Below are 22,218 nucleotides of genomic sequence, written 5' to 3'. Positions count from 1 at the left end.
CGATTACTGTCGATTACTGTCAATTTTTACTGTTTTGTTGGGGTGAGAGTGTATGAACGGCACAATATTGATTGATTGATTGAGTACTTTATTTATGTAGATTACAATATATACTGGCTTATACACTTATATACAATAGCTTACAATACAGCAAAATTATAGATGAATTTACATGATATAGACTAAGAAAATAATTATAGAACTGTATATGATATGAAAAAGCAATTTGTAATATAATAACTATAGATAATAATCATATTGTTATGTATCTACATAAATTGGCGGAGCTTTGGACATATTAATGTCCATTCTTCGAAAACAATATCAATATATCCTCCCCACTAACACAATATGAGAGACTACCAGCGTCATAAAGCTTCACAGGAAAGAACTACGTGGACTATCAGCTTGAGATAACAGTAAAAGTTGCGACATAAACGCCCTATACCATGGGATATCTACTTACGCTATTGTTTCTCTATGGTGCTACTTTGTGGAAATTATAAATAAATAAAAAAAATGAATATAGAAAAATCATGTTAGGATAATAATACGAGTTAATCACCCACCTCCACAATAAATATGAGAATGAGACACATCTGTATACCATAGACATTCATGAAGCCCATCAGTATATTCCTCAGATATCTGTCAAGCATTTGTGTATTCCTGGAAAACATGAAAAATCATGAATATCTTGCATTGTTTCAAGCTGGGTTACCACATATGTGAACGTCATCAGTAAACGTCACAGGTACCGTAAAAATATATGATTATTATGAGCCATTCTGACCAACTTGTATTATTAATAGTTGCATAACCCAAAGATCAATTTTTTAATTAATTATTTTATTTTATTATTTTACAAAGGCAACTTCCTATAAGTATTTTATGCCTAGGTGATGATGATGTGATGAATGATAATACAATGAAGGTAGAGTCATAATCATCTCATGAGCGAGTTCTCCAACCCAGAGTGTCACTAGTATTATTGCACCATTTTTCTGTAGATCAATATTTTTCGATGAATATATAAAAGCTATTTTCTGGGGAAACAAAAAGCTGCATGAGAAGAGTTTTATAGTTCTCAACTATTGGTTATGATCGTATCTGGTATAGTTTCCTCTTCCTCGTACGAATTAGTTGAGCAATTTTACTATGAGCAAAAGGTGATGAGCGCTTTAGACTAGACTCACCTTTTTGAAGCATTTGCTTCAAAAGTTGAGCAAATACTCTAGTTATTCATATAATTTTGAGCAAAAGCTTTTACTTTTGAGCGAATGCTCAAACTATTTTTTTGATGAGCATGAGCAAAAGGTTTTGCTCACGTTTATTCATAGAAAATGGAGCAAATGCTCCATATTTTTGAAGTATAAGCAAATGCTCAACTTTATTCATATGGCCATTTGATTCGGATTAAATGTTTGACCCACCTGCAGAGACTCTGATGATCAGCGACAATCACTCCAAGTTTTTTTCTCAAATCTTCAAAATTTTTCCTTTCACTTTTTACCTCTCCACAGTCTAGTTCTTCATCAATTGAGACCTGAAGGAGTTTGCATTCGGTGTTCAGGCATTCGAATGCTAATAGAACGGCTCTGAGATCCATGGCCCAGAGATAGACCACACTAGAGTACCAGAAAAATAGAAGATTGTGGAAAAGTGTGTAGAGGGGGATAGTCTCAAACTTTCCGGATAATATGTGTAGACTATCATTGACACGTCTTTACCTATACAAAACATCATGAGATGAGATTAATTATTAAAGAAATGAAAGGATTAAATCAATTAATTGATTGAGTGTTTTTATGGACTTTTAAAATGTTATCAAAATGTTGCAATTAATTTGAGTGTGATATTTTTGTTTTTTATTCTGTTTTTAACCTTAAAAATTCTTAGTTTGTCGTTGTTACTTCCCTTGCCCTATTACCATAGGTAAGGAGAGTATTGCTTTCCGAAAAAAATTAAGGTACCCAAATTTCTAAATTTCTATACGTTTCAAGGTCCCCTGAGTCAAAAAAGTGGTTTTTGGGTATTGGTCTGTATGTGTGTGTGTTTGTGTGTGTATGAGTGTATGTGCGTCTGTGTACACCATCTCCCAATAACGGAATGACTTGAAATTTGGAACGTAAGTTCCTTACAATATAAGGATCTAACACGAACAATTTCGATCAATTGCGATTCAAGATGGCGCTAAAATGGTGAAAATGTTGTCAAAAACAGGGTTTTTCGTGATTTTCTCGGAAACGGCTCCAACGATTTTGATCAAATCCATACCTAAAATAGTCATCGATAAGCTCTATCAACTGACACAAGTCCCATATCTGTAAAAATTTTAGGAGCTCCGCCCCATCTATGCAAAATTTGATTTTAGATTATCAATTATCAGGCTTCAGATACAATTTAAACAACAAATTTGGAGTGGAAAAGATTGAGCATGAGAATCTCTACGATTAATGTTTCGTAACATTTTCACCTGAAATTAAAAATAAGCTCGAAATTCGAGAAAATGTGATTATTCAATTGCAAACTGTTGGCAACTGTTGATTCTATTAAATGATTCACTATGAAGAGATAGCAGACCTCGTGTGTCTCCAGCGTTATCGCCCTGTCACCAGCTGGCTCAGATATTTGAATAGTAGACTTGAGATGTGCGTGAACACTAGCGTTAGGTGATCAATTTTCATAACGGCAAGGAAAGTTGTGTGAGTGCGCCACACCAGATTTTTTTTCAGTGAAAATTGACTAAATTTTAGAAAAGTGAAACCATAACCCTATTTCGGACTTTTAAAATGCTATCTAAATTTGGGAGAGAAATAGTACAAGGAGAATCCTAGTTTTCCTCTACCAATCAGTGCTACTTTGTAAAAATTATAAATAAATAAAAATAAATAAATAAATGCCCGTTGCAGAGTCGCTACATAAAGTCACCCATAGTCAACAGAGCTATTAGTTAACAGCTCGCCCATTAATAGATGTTCGTTGCAGAGTCATTTGCTAGCCCCCTTTTAACTATGGCTCTGATAAGGCTCACATTGCTGCTCATACCACTTTTTGCGTGGTATGCTTCTATCATAGAGAAACAATAGAATAAGTAGATATCCATGGTATAGGGCGTTTATGTCGCAACTTTTACTGTTATCTCGAACCGATTTCTGTCGATTATTGTCAATTTTTACTGTTTTGTTGGAGTAAGAGTGTATAATGGCACAATTTAAGAGACTACCGCGTCACACAGCTGCATAGGAAAGAACTACGTGAACTATCGGCTTGGGATAACAGTAAAAGTTGCGACATAAACGTCCTATACCATGGGATATCTACTTATGCTATCGTTTCTCTATGACATTAGTCTCACTGCTGCTCATACACTTTTTGCGTGGTATGCTTCTATAGTGAGGTCCACGTTATAATGACAGTATTTGATCATCTTTGGTTTTGCTATCCTTGTCTATCTTTCGACAAAGCCGGTGGTACTATCCTATTCTAGGTCCACAACGGTGCCAATTATGTTTTTGACAGTGTAGAAATATGATTATTCAATGCAAAGAATCGGCATCGCCATTCTTCTATCTTTATTCACTGTCATTATAACGTGGACCTCACTATATCCAACTAATTTATTGGCATCGGGTAGAGAATCACTGTGAACAGTTCTTCCAAACCTCCAGTCGGATGTCGTCACAACATGGCTCTTGTTTATCATAACACTGCTGTCTGCTTATTTGTGTTATTTATGTTGGAGGTTACGAATGAAGATCGTAAACTACATACTAATTTGTTATATTATTTTCAGTTAAGGTAGTTTGAATTTGTGATAACTAAATGAATGAATTAAGTAAAATAAGATTGGAGATAGAAGTAAAATGAGTGACTGGTTTATATATTATTGTATAATATCTAAAGGTGCGTACAGACTGTGGCTCTGCTCCGCAACCGAACGTCACTCCAGCAGAGCGATTGATGATCGACCGGGGAGCAACAGTGGTTCGACCGGGGAACGCGAGAAGATCTAACATCTTCCGTAACGTTCATGATGGGTGCGTGGGCGGAGCGACTGTGGTTCGATGGTGGTACGAGGGCGGTACGAGGGCGGTACGAGGGCGGTACGAGGGAGGAGCGTGCTCGGTGCTGGTTGGAAGCGCGAATATGTGTACGCAGCTATAGAGAAACATTGGAAGAACTGTTCACAGTGATTCTCCACCCGTTGCCAATAAATTAGTTGGATAGAAGCATAGAGGAACAATAGCGTAAGTAGATATGCCATGGTATAGGGCGTTTATGTCGCAACTTCACTGTTATCTCAAGCCGATAGTCCACGTAGTTCTTTCTTGTGAAGCTGTGTGACGCTGGTAGTCTCTCATATTGTGCCGTTCATACAATCTCACCATAATAAAACAGTGGAATTCGACAATAATCGACAGTAATCGGCTTGAGATAACAGTAAAAGTTACGAAATAAACGCCCTATACCATGGGATATCTACTTACGCTATTGTTTCTCTATGAAGATATTTAGTGCTGGATCCGAGCTCGGGATTTAGCTAAGCTTTAAATTTCAATCAGCTGGAGCACTACCTCTGTAAACAGTGATGAGATAATTTATTATTGGGAAAATGAAAGGATTGAGTCAATTCTGGAGATTGAATTAATTGGAGATTAAGTTAATTGAAGATTGAATCAATTTAACATTATTCAATTTCAGATTGATTTTAAAGATTAGAATAGATATTTAGAGTAGTTAAATAAGTTATTTAAGATTTTTTAAAATGTGTCTTTCCATAAGCACAGAAGCACTTCTGTATCCCCTCAAAAGCAAAGTGTTGCATCCGAAAAGATACACAAGGAGCTTCAATGTATCTTTTCATAAGCAACAGATGCACTTTTGTATTTCCTCAAAAGCAACATGGTTTATTCGAAAAGATACACAAGGAGTATGAGCAGTTGATCGTTCTAGCACATGTCCTTTTAGCAACGTGTTGCATCCGAAGAGATACACAAGGAGCTTCAATGTATATTTTCATAAGCAACAGATGTACTTTTGTATCTCCTCAAAAGCACGTGTTGCATCCGAAAAGATACACAAGTACGTCTTTGGAGTTGGGTCCTTCTAGCACAACACAGCCTATCAGCTGACATTCGTTCAACTTGCTCTTTCCATTTTCGGTGATACGTTGCAACTCTCTCATTCATGAAGAATCTCTGTGTGTAGGGAGCTTCCTCCATCTAGGGATCTCTGATGTATGAAGTTTTTGCAAAGCCGTGAATATTACCTCGCCAACCATACCTTGTCCATATGTAATCTAATATAATTATTGAAGTGTTAAATGAGTGGATATCCTTATATCTTATCCAATTCTTTATTGATTTATACAAAAAGAACATCATCGAAATGATAGGGAGAGAGAAAATAAGGTAACCTTGTGCTATTCCTCTCCCAAATTTAGATAAGGTTACACATTGTCCGAAATGGGTGGGTTAAGGGCCGGTTCCTGAGCTCGGGATTTAGCAAAGTCATAATAAAAACTTGATAAAGCTATAATAAATAAATGAATAATAAAATAAATAGATTATACAGAATATATAGATTCAACAGAATTCAGAGAAGATACAATAGTTTGTCCGGGCACCTAGATCTCTTCTGGTTCTCTCGCGCTAGATTCCGAAAAGTTCTATACAATGGTCTGGTCTGAGCATTGATATTGTGATCTGGTCAACATCGATCATTTTTCATGTATGAGTGGATGTGTATATGTTTTGGGACTTGGAACTCATTGATAAGTTATATTTTTGGTTATTTCATTCTTTTATACTTGTGTTATTAGAATTTTATATTTTCCATTTTTGGACCTTTTAAGAGTAGTATTTCGATGCTTTGTATTCATCTCATCTTTTCATATTATTTATTTTTTTTTATTATTGTATTTTTCCATATTATCATTTTGTACCTTATTACCATATGTAATAGGATAAATATTACCATTTGTACCTTATTTCTTTTTATGATTTTTTGTAAGTTTTCTATATTATATTTTAAGATTTTGCATTTTCTTGTAAAGGAGACATGTTTGGGGAAACCGTTGTCTCCATTGTAAATGAATAAATAAAGAATAAATAAATTAATAAATAAATATGGTTCAATACCTAGAGTGACGTCATGCAGATAGGCTTCAACGATTTTGTAGCAGGTTTGTGCATATGGTAATAATGCACATAGGAAGAATAGTATGGCAAACATTATATTAACAGCATAACCATAGTATCTTATTGTCGTATCACGCTGGGTCAACACTTCTTGCTTTCTTGCTGAACACGGTCTGTTATCTAGAACAAAAAAATGAATATTTTTTAAAACCACTTCACTTATATGGGCAACTTTATTCAAGTAATTGATAAAAACAATAAAAAAACTTGTAGTACTCTTTATTAAAAACTTTAAAATATTTTTACTTTCCTTGCCCTATTACCATAGGTAAGGAAAGTATTGCTTTCCGAAAAAAATTAAGGTACCCCAATTTATAAATTTCTATACGTTTCAAGGTCCCCTGAGTCCAAAAACTGGTTTTCGGGTATTGGTCTGTATGTGTGTGTGTGTGTGTGTGTGTGGTGTGTGTGTGTGTGTGTGTGTGTGTGTATGAGTGTATGTGCGTCTGTGTACACGATATCTCATCTCCCAATTAACGGAATGACTTGAAATTTGGAACTTAAGGTCCTTTCACTATAAGGATCCGACACGAACAATTTCGATCAAATGCAATTCAAGATGGCGGCTAAAATGGCGAAAATGTTGTCAAAAACAGGGTTTTTCGTGATTTTCTCGGAAACGGCTTCAACGATTTTGATCAAAATCATACCTAAAATAGTCATCGATAAGCTCTATCAACTGCCACAAGTCCTATATTTGTAAAAATTTCAGGAGCTTCGCCCCATCAATGCAGATATTCCCAATTATCAGGCTTCAGATACAATTGAAACAAGAAAAAATCAAGTGGAGTAGATTGAGCATGAAAATCTCTACAATTAATGTTCAGTAACATTTTCACCTAAAATTGAAAATAGCTTTAAATTCAAGAAAATGTGATTATTCAATTGCAAATTATTGTTGATTCTATTATATCATTCACTATGAAGAGATATCAGACCTCATGTGTGTCTCCAGCGTTATTGCCCTGTCACCAGCTGGCTCAAATCTTTGAATAGTGGACTTAAAATGCGCGGGAACACTAGCGTCAGGTGATCAATTTTCATAACGGCAAGGAAAGTTGTGTGAGTGCGCCACACCAGATTTTTGTCATAGTCATTCAATATCAGCTGTTTTTCATTCATGAAATCAAGCCGGTAAACAGCTGATTGTAGAACAAATTAACATATGATTCTCATTACAGCAAACTACCATAGAGAAACAATAGCATAAGTAGATAACCCATGGTATAGGGCGTTTATGTCGCAACTTTTACTGTTATCCCAAGCCGATAGTTCACGTAGTTCTTTTCTATGCAGCTGTGTGACGCTGGTAGTCTCACAAATTGTGCCGTTCATTGTATGACCCCAACATAACAGTGAAAATTGACAATAATCGACAGTAATCGGCTTGTGATAACAGTAAAAGTTGCGACATAAATTCCCTATTCCATGGGATATCTACTTACGCTATTGTTTCTCTATGATACAACACTGTAATAAAATCATATGTTTTAGTCGAGTATGTTTCTTAGTTCCGAAATAGGAACAGCAACACTGTGGCAAAAACCTTAGACCAGTAGTTATAGAATAGACACGCTGGGAAGTCTAGCCTCTGAAGCCACATCTACTGCCATATCTCCAATTTTATATCTCTGTTTTTTATTCTGTTTTTAACCTTAAAAATCTGGTGTGGCGCACTCACACAACTTTCCTTCCGTTATGAAAATTGATCACCTGACGCTAGTGTTCCCGCGCATCTCAAGTCTACTATTCAAAGATTTGAGCCAGCTGGTGACAGGGCAATAACGCTGGAGACACACATGAGGTCTGCTATCTCTTCATAGTGAATGATTTAATAGAATCAACATAATTGCAATTGAATAATCACATTTTCTCGAATTTAAAGCTTATTTTCAATTTTAGGTGAAAATGTTACTGCACATTAATTGTAGAGATTTTCATGCTCATCTACTCCACTTAATTTTTTTTGTTTCAATTGTATCTAAAACCTGATAATTGGGAATCTATCTGCATTGATGGGGCGGAGCTCCTGAAATTTTAACAGATGGGACTTGTGGCAGTTGATAGAGCTTATCGATGACTATTTTAGGTATGAATTTGATCAAAATCGTTGGAGCCGTTTCCGAGAAAATCACGAAAAACCCTTTTTTGACAACATTTTCGCCATTTTAGCCGCCATCTTGAATTGCATTTGATCGAAATTGTTCGTGTCGGATCCTTATAGTGAAAGGACTTCAAGTTCCAAATTTTAAGTCATTCCGTTATTTGGGAGATGAGATATCGTGTACACAGACGCACATACACTCATACACACACACACACACACACCACACACCACACACACACCACACACCCACACACCACACACACACACACACACACACACACACACACACACACATACAGACCAATACCCAAAAACCAGTTTTTTGGACTCAGGGGACCTTGAAACGTATAGAAATTTATAAATCGGGGTACCTTAATTTTTTTCGGAAAGCAATACTTTCCTTACCTATGGTAATAGGGCAAGGAAAGTAAAAATGTTTCGCTGGATTATTTTTCTCATGAGATCAGCTGAGGAATACCCACACATTCACTCGCTCACTCACTCCCATTACAGTATCGACAGACGACAAAAATTCCAGCTGCTTTGTCAAGGACGTATTTATCCTTTTGTCCTTCAGCGAGTTGGCCCAGGGTTGAGGACCTAGTGCAATCGAATTTTCATATCATAAACCTACTTTGTTCCAAAATTCGTGAGAATCATTAGAGCCGTTCCGAGATCCGGTCACAAACAGATATATTAGCAAATAAACATTTAAACATATGAACAGAAATTGCTCGATTAATATATAGGATATGATTTCCTCCCTCAACTCCGCCACGGGCATCAAACTTTCCCCTCAGGGAGAAAAAGCGGTTTTTTACTCCAAATATAGGCTACAAATAACTAATGACAGAAAAACATACCAGGTTTATGCCTTCGATCCATTTCTAGCATATGATTCTCAACGTATGTGAAGATATCTGCCGCATCATACATTCCTATGTATCCCATGGTTCCGAATAGAGTTGAATTCAGCTCCTTAATTGCTAACAGTCGCATTACGAAGTCACTCCACATTTGGTACAAATTGTAGACTAAATCCACCTGTAAGATGATATAAAAGAGTGAATAAGGTAGAGTGTAGGAATAGTTATTTGTGCAACTAGTACGCAAGTGACAGTTTGCTGCATCGAAAGAAACGTTTACGCCCGAGCCGTAGGCGAGGGCGGAATGGTTTCTTGAGTGCAGCAAACGAACTTTGCGCACGTATTTTACATTAAATTTTTCTACAGTTAGCATTGAATATGAAAAGTGGGTAATTATGGTAAAATTGCCTGAAATGCATCAAATGTTTATCTGTGTAATTTATTATTGATAAAAACCTTAATCCTAAAATCCTAAAGTCCTCGTTGTCCTTGTTATAATATATAATGAATAATAATTAGCGCGTTGTGCTTGGTTGCACCTCTGCTCACTATAGCAGCCACAGCAGTCACTGTTACCAACTTCATTTTGATTTTGCTGCACTGTTGCTCCATATAACCTACTAACTATTTTGCGTTGTCATGCTGCAAATCTGGAGTACGCAAGTACTCACTTTGCGCACTAGTGCGGAAAAGTGATTCTTTGCAGCCTGCAATCAGTGCACAAATGGTCACTTTTCAGGGTATCTGTAGGAAAAACTCTTAAAAAATGACCGTCTCTGTCGCTCTCTCTCACACACACACTCTCTCTCTCTCTCTCTCTCTCTCTCTCTCTCTCTCTCTCTCTCTCTCTCTATCTCTCTCTCTCTCTCTCTCTCTGATACAAACTGTAGACTAAATCCACCTGTAAAATGATAATAGAGTGGATAAAATAGAGTGTAGGAAAACCTCTTAAAAGACGCCACACTCTGTCGCTCTTCTCACACACACTCTCTCTCTGATACAAATTGTAGACTAAATCCACCTGTGAAAGGATAAAATAGTGAATAAAAAGAGTGTAGGAAAAACTCTTAAAAGATGCAGTCTCTGTCACTCTCACTCTCTCTCTCACACACTCTCTCTCTATTGGTAGAGAGTTAGTGGGGAGGATATTTTTAATATCTTCCAAAGAATGGACATTGATATGTCCAAAGCTCCGCCAATTTATGTAGATGCATAACAATATGATTATTATCTATAGTTATTATATTACAAATTGCTTTTTCATATCATATACAGTTCAATAGTTATTTTCTTAGTCTATATATGTAAATCATCTATACCTTTGCTGTATTGTAAGCTATGTATATAAGTGTATAAGCCAGTATATATTGTAATCTACATAAATAAAGTACTCAATCAATCAATCAATCAATCTATCTTTGTCTCTCTCTCTCTCTCTCTCTCTCTCTCTGTCTCTCTCTGTCTCTCTCTTCCTCTCTCACACTTTTGCTTCCACCGTCAACACAATAAAATAAGGTAGAAGCTTAAAAATAAAATAAGCTTAAGGTGCGAACAGATATACGCGCCGCGAACATGAGCAATTCACTTTTAATCAGCGACTATATCTGTATTTTTACGGAAACATCTTACCGTTCCGTAAAATACAGATAAATAGTCAGCTGATTAAAAGTGAATTGCTCATGTTCGCGGCGCGTATATCTGTACGCACCTTAATAGACAAGGATAGCAACACCAATGTATTCAGATACTGCCATTAAAACGTGGGAATCACTATAAGAAAATGATACAAATATCACCACAAAATGATACAGTGTCAACACAATATGATACAGTATCATCTGAGCTTGATTCAAAAACCATAATTTGATAAAAAACTTTGGCAACAGTGCAGAGGTAGGAAAGGATAGTGCTATCAGCTTCGTATAATGATAAACAAGGATAGCAACACCAATGTTAATCAAATAATGCCATTTAATTATAACGTGACCTCACTATAGGAAGATGATACAAAGATGATACTGAGATCAACACAAAATGATACAGTATCAACACAATATGATCAGTATTATCTGAGCTCGATACACAACACCATAATTTGATACAAACTTCCAAACTTTGCAACAGTGCAAAGGTAGAAAAGGATAACATTATATGCTTTGTCTACAGATAGACAAGGATAACAATACCAATGTTAATCAGATACTGCCATTATAACGTGGACCTCACTATAGGAAGATGATACAAAGATCACCACAAAATGATACAGTATCACCACATATGATACAGTATAATCTGAGCTTGTACACAACACCATAATTAATACAAAACGATGGCAACAGTGCAGAGGTAGGAAAGGGAAGGATAGCGCTATCTGCTTTGTCTGCAGATAGACAAGGATAGTAACATCACTGTTGTTCATATACTGTCATTATAACGTGGACCTCACTATATAATCTTGTTGCAAGTAGCCTATATCTTGCCCATATCTACTATAGTGAGGCCCACGTTATAATGGCAGTTTTTGATCAACTTTGGTTTTGCTATCCTTGTCTATTATTCAACAAAGCCGGTGACACTATCCTTTTCTAGGTCCACAATGGTGCCAAATATGTTTTGACAGTGTAGAAATATAATTAATTAATGCAGAGGATCGGCATCGCTATTCTCCTATCTTTATCCACTGCCATTATAACGTGGACCTCACTATATATCTTGTTGTTATGATAACCTACCTGTAGAACTACTGTAAGACATCTCCATATAACAGTGTGAGTTCTGTACCAGACGGGCAGTCTCAGTTTCTTAGCTACTTTCAACGATTTACTCTCCATATTTGATTTATTTTCCATTTTTGATTCATTCTCCATCTTTGATTCATTTCCATATTCGATATATCCTTCATATTTGATTCTCTAGTGGTTCTGTTCAGACAAATTTGATATTCAAAAATATTCTGATTTTCAATGAAAAAGACTAAGAAATTGTCAAAAACCACAGACTTATTGATACTTAGAGAAAGACCGGTTTCGGTTATTAGCTACACCATTGTCATCTGTGATAAACTAAAACCAGATACAAGAGCAGCAGAATTTATACTAGTAGGCGAGTACTGCTGTTGGTCAAGGGCATGAACGCCTGCCATTGGCAGCTAGACAGTCTCCTCCCACTCAACGGTGTCAAAATGGCGGCTAAGCAACAGAATCGCCATGATAACAAAATTTACTTTCTATATAAAAAAAATAACCAAGGAAACAAGTGTGAAAGATAATAAAACAAATATGAAAAATGGGAAAACTATGATTAATGTATGCTTACAATTTTATGTTAAAACTAAATTCGTGGTGTGTATTGGTTGAAATTAATCTGGTCATTTGAACTATACTGGGATTTTCTTTTATTCTTGTTATTTCTAAAGCCTCTAGGATATTCAAAGATCTGCCTTTGTATTAAACATACAGAAACTCAATATTCTCCTTACTGTGAACTGTGATTATTTGTTATCAAATGTTCTGCAAAGTTAAGCTGCGTACAGATATATGCCCCTCCAACCCGCTTGCGCACGCTCCGCCCTCGTTCCCCCTCATTCCGCCCTCGTTCCGCCCTCGTTCCGCCCTCGTTCCGCACTAGTTCCGCCATCGCTCCGCCCACGCTCTGTACTAGGAACCGATCATGAACGTACGGAAGACATAAGCTCTTCTCGCGTCCCACTCTTGCTCCCTGGTCGATCATCAATCGATCTACTCGAGTGACATTTGGTTGTGGAACAGAGAGCCTATATGCACCTTTAGATTCCCCATTTTGTTTATTCCAATCTCTGATATGTTCCTTGATTCCACTTTTGAAATTTCTACAGTTTGACCCACAAAACAAGCATTGAAATCACCACATTTAAGTTTGTACACCCCACTTTTATCCCAAATATCAATTTTGTCTCTACTCCAGCTAAATAGACTATATAAAATCGGTTTGGTCTTGAAAGCAACATGAAATCCATTCCTCTTCAATTCCCTACCTACTTATCAGATACAAGGCCTAAATATGGGATTTTTATCCAAGTTTCTCCTCACAGTTTGAGCCTACAAGCTAGAATTGATTGAAATTTCATCTATCAATTTTACTCAATAATCTGTCCACCATACTCTCTCATACCCATTTGTGACAGCTATCTGTTTAATTTTAGTGATCTCAATATCAAAATCATGATGGTAAATAGGTATTGTTAGTGCTCTATAGACCATGCTATTAAAAGCAGCAAGTTTGTGAGAGAATAGGATGACAAGAATGAAGAGGAATGATAACATCAGTATTGGTTGGTTTTCTGAAAAAAAAAGATTTTGATATTTTATTATCATCAACAAATTTTTGTCCTTAGAATTTTGTAGTGTTGTGGAGTGAATATACCAATGGCAGAGCAGTGTTAATTGACCGAGCGAAGTGAGGTCTAGGATTCAAGTCGACGGTTTGGCATTTCTTTTAATGTTCGAATGTTGAATATTTAATGTTTATATGTTGCGCATTACGACGGAACGCGGTAATAGATTTTCATGAAATTTGTCAGGTTTGTTCCTTTTTATTGCGTGTCGACGTATATACAAGGTTTTTGGAAATTTTGCATTTCAAGGATAATATAAAAGGAAAAAGGAGCCTCCTCCATACGCCAATATTAGAGTAAAAATCAGACTATGAAATTATTCATCATAAATCAGCTGACAAGTGATAACACAGATGTGTGGAGAAGCCAGTCTATTGCTGTATTTCATAAGGTCTACAGTTTCAATAAGGTACTTGGGATGAGAATACTGCGTGAGGTCTACTGTTACAGAAAGAACTACTAGTGTAGTGTTGTGGAGTAAATGTGCTGATAGAGCACTGTTAATAGTTAAATGTGTATCTATAATACATGATATTCTATAGTGTGGTCGACGTTATAATGGCAGTGTGATTAGCAGCATGGTATTGCTATCCTTGTCCATCATTCGACATAGCGGATAGCGCTATCTCTTTCTCGCTTTGCTCTGTTGCCAGAACGTTCTCAACAATGTAGAATTGTTAATAATTAATGAAATATTCCATCTTGATTATGAAAATTCATTATAAGATCATTGAAAAAATATAATTACTTTATAATATTACTTACTGTATTGAATAAAAAGTTAGTAAAATAAATGAATGGATGAATGAGCATTATAACCTCCAGAATCACTGGAAATAAGTTCAATAATTTCTTTAATAAATATAACTTGATGATAATCTATAATGTAATAAAGGAAAGAACTAGCTTATACACATAGGGGATAGGAAATTCACGAATGACGCATCATCACTATGGTATCACCATGAATGATACAGTATCCCACGATATGATACAGTATCGTCTCACCTTGATACACAACATTATCAGTCTCAACTACTCAACTGATTAACTTGACATTTTGCATGTAGATACTCAATTTACCGAGGATGTTTATAGGCCTATTTCAAATCTTCCAGGTTTCAGTAGGTCAAGTTTTCAATTCAGGACTTACGGGACACGGGGTACTGCTATAGTGAGGTCCACGTTATAATGGCAGTATTTGATTAACATGGTGTTGCTACCTGTCAATCATCCAACAAAGCAGGTAACACTATCCTTTTATAGCTCCGCATGATGCCAAATTGTTTTTGACAGTGTAGAAATGGAATGAGTTGTGGCAGAGATTCGGCAACGTTGTTGGCCTATGTTAATCCACTGTTATTATAACGTGAACCTCACTGGATTTATAACCAAAATAGGAGATAACATTATTAAAGAAATATCGGGGACCGAGCTTCGCTCTGGAGTACAAAAGCATAAAAAAATTATTACGAAAGAAGAAATTATAATAACATGATCCAGAAATGATCTATCTAATCACAGTAAATTGAGATAATTCCCAGAGGAATGCAAAAAATTTCACTCACAATGGCCCAGTTGCACAAAAGCCGGTTAAATTTTAATCCTGATAAACTCACGTGAACCAAATCAGAGAAGACCATTTCAGAAACATGGATCTACTGGACATTAATCAGGATTGGAAATAACCCGGCTTTTTTGCAACCGGCACTAAGTACCTGATTGAATGATTACAAAGTTCAACAGCTGAGTCATAATTTTGACACAGTCCCACACACATGAACTCGCTCACTTACTTCCATCACCAACAGACGACGAAAAATTATCATCAGCTGTTTTCCAAGGATGAATAATAATTATCCTTTTAATGTCCTTCAGAGAGTTTTTCTGAGGGATGAGACCTAGTGCAATCGAATCTTTATATATAAACTACTATGTTCTGAATTTCGTGAGAATCGTTGGAGCCATTTTCGAGATCCGGTGAAATACAAACATCTATTTATATAAAAGCAAAATGGCACTCACTCACTGACTGACTGACTCACTCGTAGAACTAAAAATCTACCGGACCAAAAACGTTAAATTTGGTAGGTATGTTCAGTGGCCCTTTAGAGGCGCATAAGAACGGATTTGGAAAAATTTCCAAAGATACGCCCAAAATCAGCGTTTCTCAGCTATATCGAGAACAAATAAACAGAAAAATGTTCAAATTTAGTACAGAAGCTCAGCTAGGGTGTAATAATGTTGTGTTAGAAGGAATTTGAAATAACGCCAAAGATACGCCCAAATTAGCGTTTTTTGCTTTTCCTCGGATTTATCGAGAACAAATAAGCAGAAATGTTCAAATTCAGTACAGAAGCTCAGCTAGGGTGTAATAATGGTGGTTAGAAGGAATTTGCAATAACGTCAAGATACGCCCAAAAACTGGCGTTTTTCCAGTTTTTTGCTTTTTCTCAGATTTATCGAGAACAATGAACAGGAATTGTTCAAATTCAGTACAGAAGCTCAGCTGGGGTGTAATAATGTTGGTTAGAAGGAATTTGAAATAACGCCAAAGATACGCCCAAAATATGCGTTTTTCTCAGCTTTTCTGCGTTTTCTCAGTACTTTGACTTTCTGATGGAATGAAGCATGCTCAAATGGAAAATGCAGGCGAGCGATACGAGCCCGCCCTTTCTCATCTTTGGACGGGGGTCCAGGGGGCGGAGCCCCTGGCTAGACGGATATGGGAGCGAAGCGAGCCTGACGGCTAGTATAAACATATTTATAAACATTTAAAACATCTGAACATCTAAACATCCGAACATATGAACAGAAGTTGCTCGTTAATAGAATAGGATAATTTTGAAGAATGTATGAATGCAGGGCTACCTCTTGTTGACCGAGCGAAGTGAGGTCCAAGATTCAAGTAGACGGTTTGGCATTTCTCTTGATGTTTAATGTTTATGTGTTATATGTTGCGCATTTACGGCGAAACGCGGTAATAGATTTTCATAAAATTTGACAGGTATGTTCCTTTTTTAATTGCGCGTCGACGTATATACAAGGTTTTTGGAAATTTTGCATTTAAGGATAATATAAAAGTATTATAATCCTCAATAATTTCATAATCAAGATGAAATCTTCCGTTAATCAATTATCAATTCTACATTGTTAGAAAGCCGATCTGGCAACAGATCAAAGCGAGAGAGAGATAGCGCTATCCACTTTGTTGAATGACAGACTAGTAGTTCTGTGAACAGTAGACCTCACGCAGTATTCTCATCCACAAGTACCTGATTGAAACTATAGACCTTATGGAAATACAGCAATAGACTGGCTTCTCCACACATCTGTGTAATCACTTGTCAGCTGATTTATGATGAATAATTCTATAGTCTGATTTTCACTCTAATATTGGCGTATGAGGAGGCTCCTTTTTCCTTTATATTATCCTTGAGATGCGAAATTTTCAAAAACCTTGTATATACGTCGACGCGCAATTGAAAAAGGAACATATCTGTCAAATTTTATGAAAATCTATTACCGCGTTTCGCCGTAAATGCGCAACATCTAAACATATAAACATTTAAACATTAAGAGAAATGCCAACCGTCGACTTGAATCTTAGACCTCACTTCGCTCGGTCAACAAGGATAGTAATACATTGCTAAACAAACACTGCCATTATAACATGGACCTTACGATATTTACTGTAGTACCGTTTACTGATTTCTTGAAACTGTGAAATATTGTCAATCTCTCCCCTTGTGAAGAAAACTCTATGCTCACTAGATACTGTTTGACTGGTAACTGAATCTGATCTGGAAACTGCAAAATATTATCAACCCTTCCACAGTAAAGAAACTCTATTTATATATTTCCCATCACTCTCTTTTCATTGTTCTTTCTCTCTCACACCTTCAGTTTCCACAATCTCTGATCACCATTATTTCAGTACAAAATAATTGCAGTGATTAGGCCGACTTTGCTCTGTGATGGCAATTATCGAGTATGATTGGTGTTATTAACACACGCTAAAATCACAGAGTCACAGAGGACGGATTTAATGACACACTTTTGTACGAGACAAATCACGCCACTAAAATCTCGTCCAATTATTATCGTATTCGGGCGCTGGTTATGATAGCAATTAGGTTGGATTTTATGTTGAGAATAACTGTGATTGGCAAACCTTTTTACTCGCTTTTTGGAAATTATTGGGTTTTGACAACACTCCCCTATATTAAATCCCTTTTCTGGGATAGTGTGATAACCTCTACGAAATCGTAGGGGTGTAACCGGAGGATGAGAAGGATGAGGTGGAGGAGGGTAGGTGGTGAAGAAGAAGAAAGAAAAAAATCTGGTGTAGCGCACTCACACAACCTTCCTGCAGTTATGAAAATTGATCACCTGACACTAGTTAGTATCCACGCGCATCTTAAGTCTACTATCATAGAGAAACAATAGCGTAAGTAGATATCTCATGGTATAGGGAATTATGTCGCAACTTCTACTGTTATCTCAAGCCGATTACTGTCGACTATTGTCAATTTTCACTGTTTTTTGGGGGTGGATAGTGTATGAACGGCACAATTTGGGAGACTACCAGCGTCACACAGCTGCACAGGAGAGAAATACGTGGACTATCAGCCTGAGATAACAGTAAAAGTTGCGACATAAACGCCCCCTATACCATGGGATATCTACTTATGCTATCGTTTCTCTATGCTACGATTCAAAGATTCGAGCCAGCTGGTGACAGGACAATAACGCTGGAGACACACGAGGTCTGCTATCTCTTCATAGTGAATGATTAATGGAATCAACAGTTGCCAACATTTGAAATTGAATAATCACATTTTCTCGAATTTCGAGCTTATTTTCAAATTTAGGTGGAAATATTACTGAACATAATGTAGAGATTTCATGTTCAATCTTTTCCACTTGAAATTTTTTGACTAAATACTATTATATTAAGCGAGCAATTTCTGTATTTATATATCTGGTTATTTATGTTTAACGGATCTCGAAACGGCTCTAACGATTTTCACGAAATTTGGAACATAGTAGGTTTATGATATATAATGATTCGATTGCACTAGGTCTCATCCTTGGGAAAACTCGTGAACGACATTAAAAGGTTAATTCATCCTTTGCTGAAACAGCTGTGGAAGAAAAGTGAGTGAGCAAGTGACTATGTGAAAAATCAAAAATAGCCCATCCCCAAAATCATAAGATGAAATATAGCCAGCTGTGAAATATGAACACGATCATTTTAGAGAATTGTGTTTTGTTTATCAATAAATAAAAATAATGAGTGAAGCTCGGTGCCCCGATATTGTATCTGAAGCCTGATAATCGGAAACCAAAAATCAAAACATTGCATAGATGGAGCGAGCTCCTGAATTTTTTACAGATATTGGACTTGTGGCAGTTGATGGAGCTTATCATTACTATTTTAGGTAAATATTTGATCAAAATCTTTGGATCCGTTTTCGAGAATATCGCGAAAAAACCCTGTTTTTGACAATATTTCAGCCGCCAACTTGAATTGCATTTGATCGAATTTGTTGTGTCGGATCCTTATATCTAAGGCATTTGAGTTCCAAATTTCAAGTCATTCCGTTACACACACACACACACACACACACACACACACACACACACACACACACATATATATATATATATATATATATAGTATATATATATAATATACACAGACCAATACCCGAAAACTACTTTTTTGGACTCAGGGGACCTTGAAACGTATAGAAATTTACAAATTGGGTACTTAATTTTTTCTGAAAGCATTACTTTCCCTACCATTCTATGGTAATAGGATAAGGAAAGTGAAAATAGTATTGTCGCTCGACCTTTCTCTGCTTTGAACTCGGGCTGACCTGTTGCCAGTATGTCTTGAAGGAGATTAGCTTTTGATGTTAGCATTTTTGATACACCAACCACAACAGTCATTTGCCGTTTTCACACCGATATCTCGCCGACACGACATACAGACAGGATTTACTCTGATGGACAGTATAAGAGGAGGCTCTGGTATTAAACTGCGCGAGGTCTACTGTTCACAGAACTACTAGTTATAAACCAGCTGTCGAGTAATTATAAATTCCATGCCATGACGCATGCAATGCAATATCTCAATGTAACTGTGAGAAAACAGCTGTTGGTTGAATATTAATTGCATGCAGTGAGGCATGCAATTGATACTCGAAATAGCTTAGTATTTTCTCCCGACTTTCTCTTGCTTTCAACTCGGTAAGCTTTTCATGATAGTAGCATAAAGCTGTTACATCAATTATTAGCATTGTCGATACACAACAACCCAAACAGCCATTAGTCGTTTATACACTGATATCTCGCGACAGGACAGGACATAATTTACTCTGATGGAAAGTATAAGAGGAGGCTGTGGTATATAACTGCGCGAGGTCTACTGTTCACAGAACTACTAGTACATGTAGAATGCAAAGGATTCAACCCTGTCCTCAATATTTATTATGCAGAAAAAACTCAATTAAAAACTTTTCCAATTCAATTCTGCGTACATTCTACCCCTCCCTGTGCAGAAAAGGGTTTTGTTATCAGAGTCTGCTTGTTAAACTTGTTTGGCTCGATTTACAATGGAAGGACTGAGCTTACACATTGAAAGCCATATTTAGCTAGTAATAACGAGGGTTTCAGTGATGTTTTTGAATAGTTTTTTTTTTTTTGTACGAAATATTGTGTTATATTACACAAGTTTAGGCTATAGAGATCGTAAATCATATTCAAAATATCGGGGGATCGAGCTTCGCTCGTTATTCTCATTTATTAATAAACAGGACACAATTCTTTAAAATGATCGTGTTCATATTTTACAGCTGGCTATACGTCAGCTTATGAATTTCGGGGATGCGATATTTTGATTATCCACAGAATCACTCGCTCACTATTTACTATCCACAGACGAGAAAGTCTCAGCTGTTTCAGACAAGGATGTATTATCCTTTTAATGTCGTTCAGCGAGGTTTCCCAAGGGTGAGACCGAGTGCAATCGAATTTCTATATCATAAGCCTACTATGTTCCAAATTTTATGAAAATCGTTGAATCCGTTTCGAGATCCGATGAACATAAATAACTAGATATAAAAATATGAACAGATATACAGGAATTGTGCGCTTTATTATAGGATATAGTTTTTAGTAGTAGCGCTCATCGAATTTCCATCTATAGTGAGGCCAACGTTATAATGGCAGTATTTGATCAACTTTGTTTTGCTATCCTTGTCTATCATTCGACAAAGCCGGTGGTACTATCCTTTTCTAGGTCCACAACGATGCCAAGTATGTTTTTGACAATGTAGAAATATAATTAATTATGCAGAGATCGGCATCGCTATTCTCCTATCTTTATCCACTGTCATTATAACGTGGTCCCCACTATAGATGTTTACCCTGTCAAAAACAAATAATGTTATAGTATCTTACGTAACAAGGACGAGAAGGGGCCTTTTTCAGGCGGAATGATGTTTCTATTCGAGGCGCTAGCCGAGACTAGAATTTCATTCGAGCACTGCAAAAGACATTCACGTCCAAGTAAATTACACTATTTTTGTCATAATAATCTATAAAAGAATAATTGAGAAACAGAAAACATGACCTGCTTGTGCTGACATTACTACATGCATTCTATAAACATAACCTAGTTTACAAATTCATAATCAGGAATTTTGTGAAAGTTGACAAAACTTCCATCTGGAGCATTGAAGGTGGTTTTTTGTAGCGGTTTTGCTGTTTATATCGTAACTAGGGAACATACTCGACTGTAAAGAAAACATATGGTTTCATTACAGTAAAGTATGCTGTAATGAGAATCATATGTTTATTTGTTCTGCAAACAAACTGTTTACCCGATTGATTTCATGCATGTGAAACAGCTGAAATTGAATGACTATGACAAAAAAATCTTTCAACCGATACAATGTTTATAATAATGACTGCAATTGACTGTCCCAATGCCAATAAATAGATTGATTGATGATTGAATGAGTACTTTATTTATGTAGATTACAATATATAGACTACTGGCTTATACACTTATATACAATAGCTTACAATACAGCAAATTATAGATGAATTTACATAATATAGACTAAGAAAATAATTATTGAACTGTATATGATATGAAAAAGCAATTGGTAATATAATAACTATAGATAAGAATAATATTGGTATTGGCATCTACATAAATTGGCGGAGCTTTGGACATATCAATGTCCATTCTTCGGAAACAATATTAAAAATATCCTCCCCACTAACTCTCTACCATAGAGTGAGATGTTACGCAGTTGCGCATACCAACGATAACTAGTGTGCCTTTGTTCTTTAATAATTGTAGAAAGACTAATCTCAATCCGGAGAATGGGTGCTTGGCGTGTGGCTCCGGCTTGGAGACATTGGAGCATTTTTTCATTAATTGTAGAAGATATCATAATTTGAGAATCAAGTTCTGATGAAACACATAAAAAATATTGTTAGTCCTTCAGATCAAGTGTTAGTTTTTTACAACCTAAATAGCGAAAAAATAAAAACACGTCTACATGTTCTGATGAGGCTATCAAAGAAAGATATGAGGCTATAGATAGTAATTTATCATCTGCTTGAATGTATATATATATAGTATGATAG

Source organism: Nilaparvata lugens, chromosome 9, assembly GCF_014356525.2.
Source record: "Nilaparvata lugens isolate BPH chromosome 9, ASM1435652v1, whole genome shotgun sequence".
Classification (NCBI taxonomy): domain Eukaryota; kingdom Metazoa; phylum Arthropoda; class Insecta; order Hemiptera; family Delphacidae; genus Nilaparvata; species Nilaparvata lugens.
The sequence above is the reverse complement of the archived record's forward strand: the minus strand, read 5'-3'. Positions refer to the sequence as shown.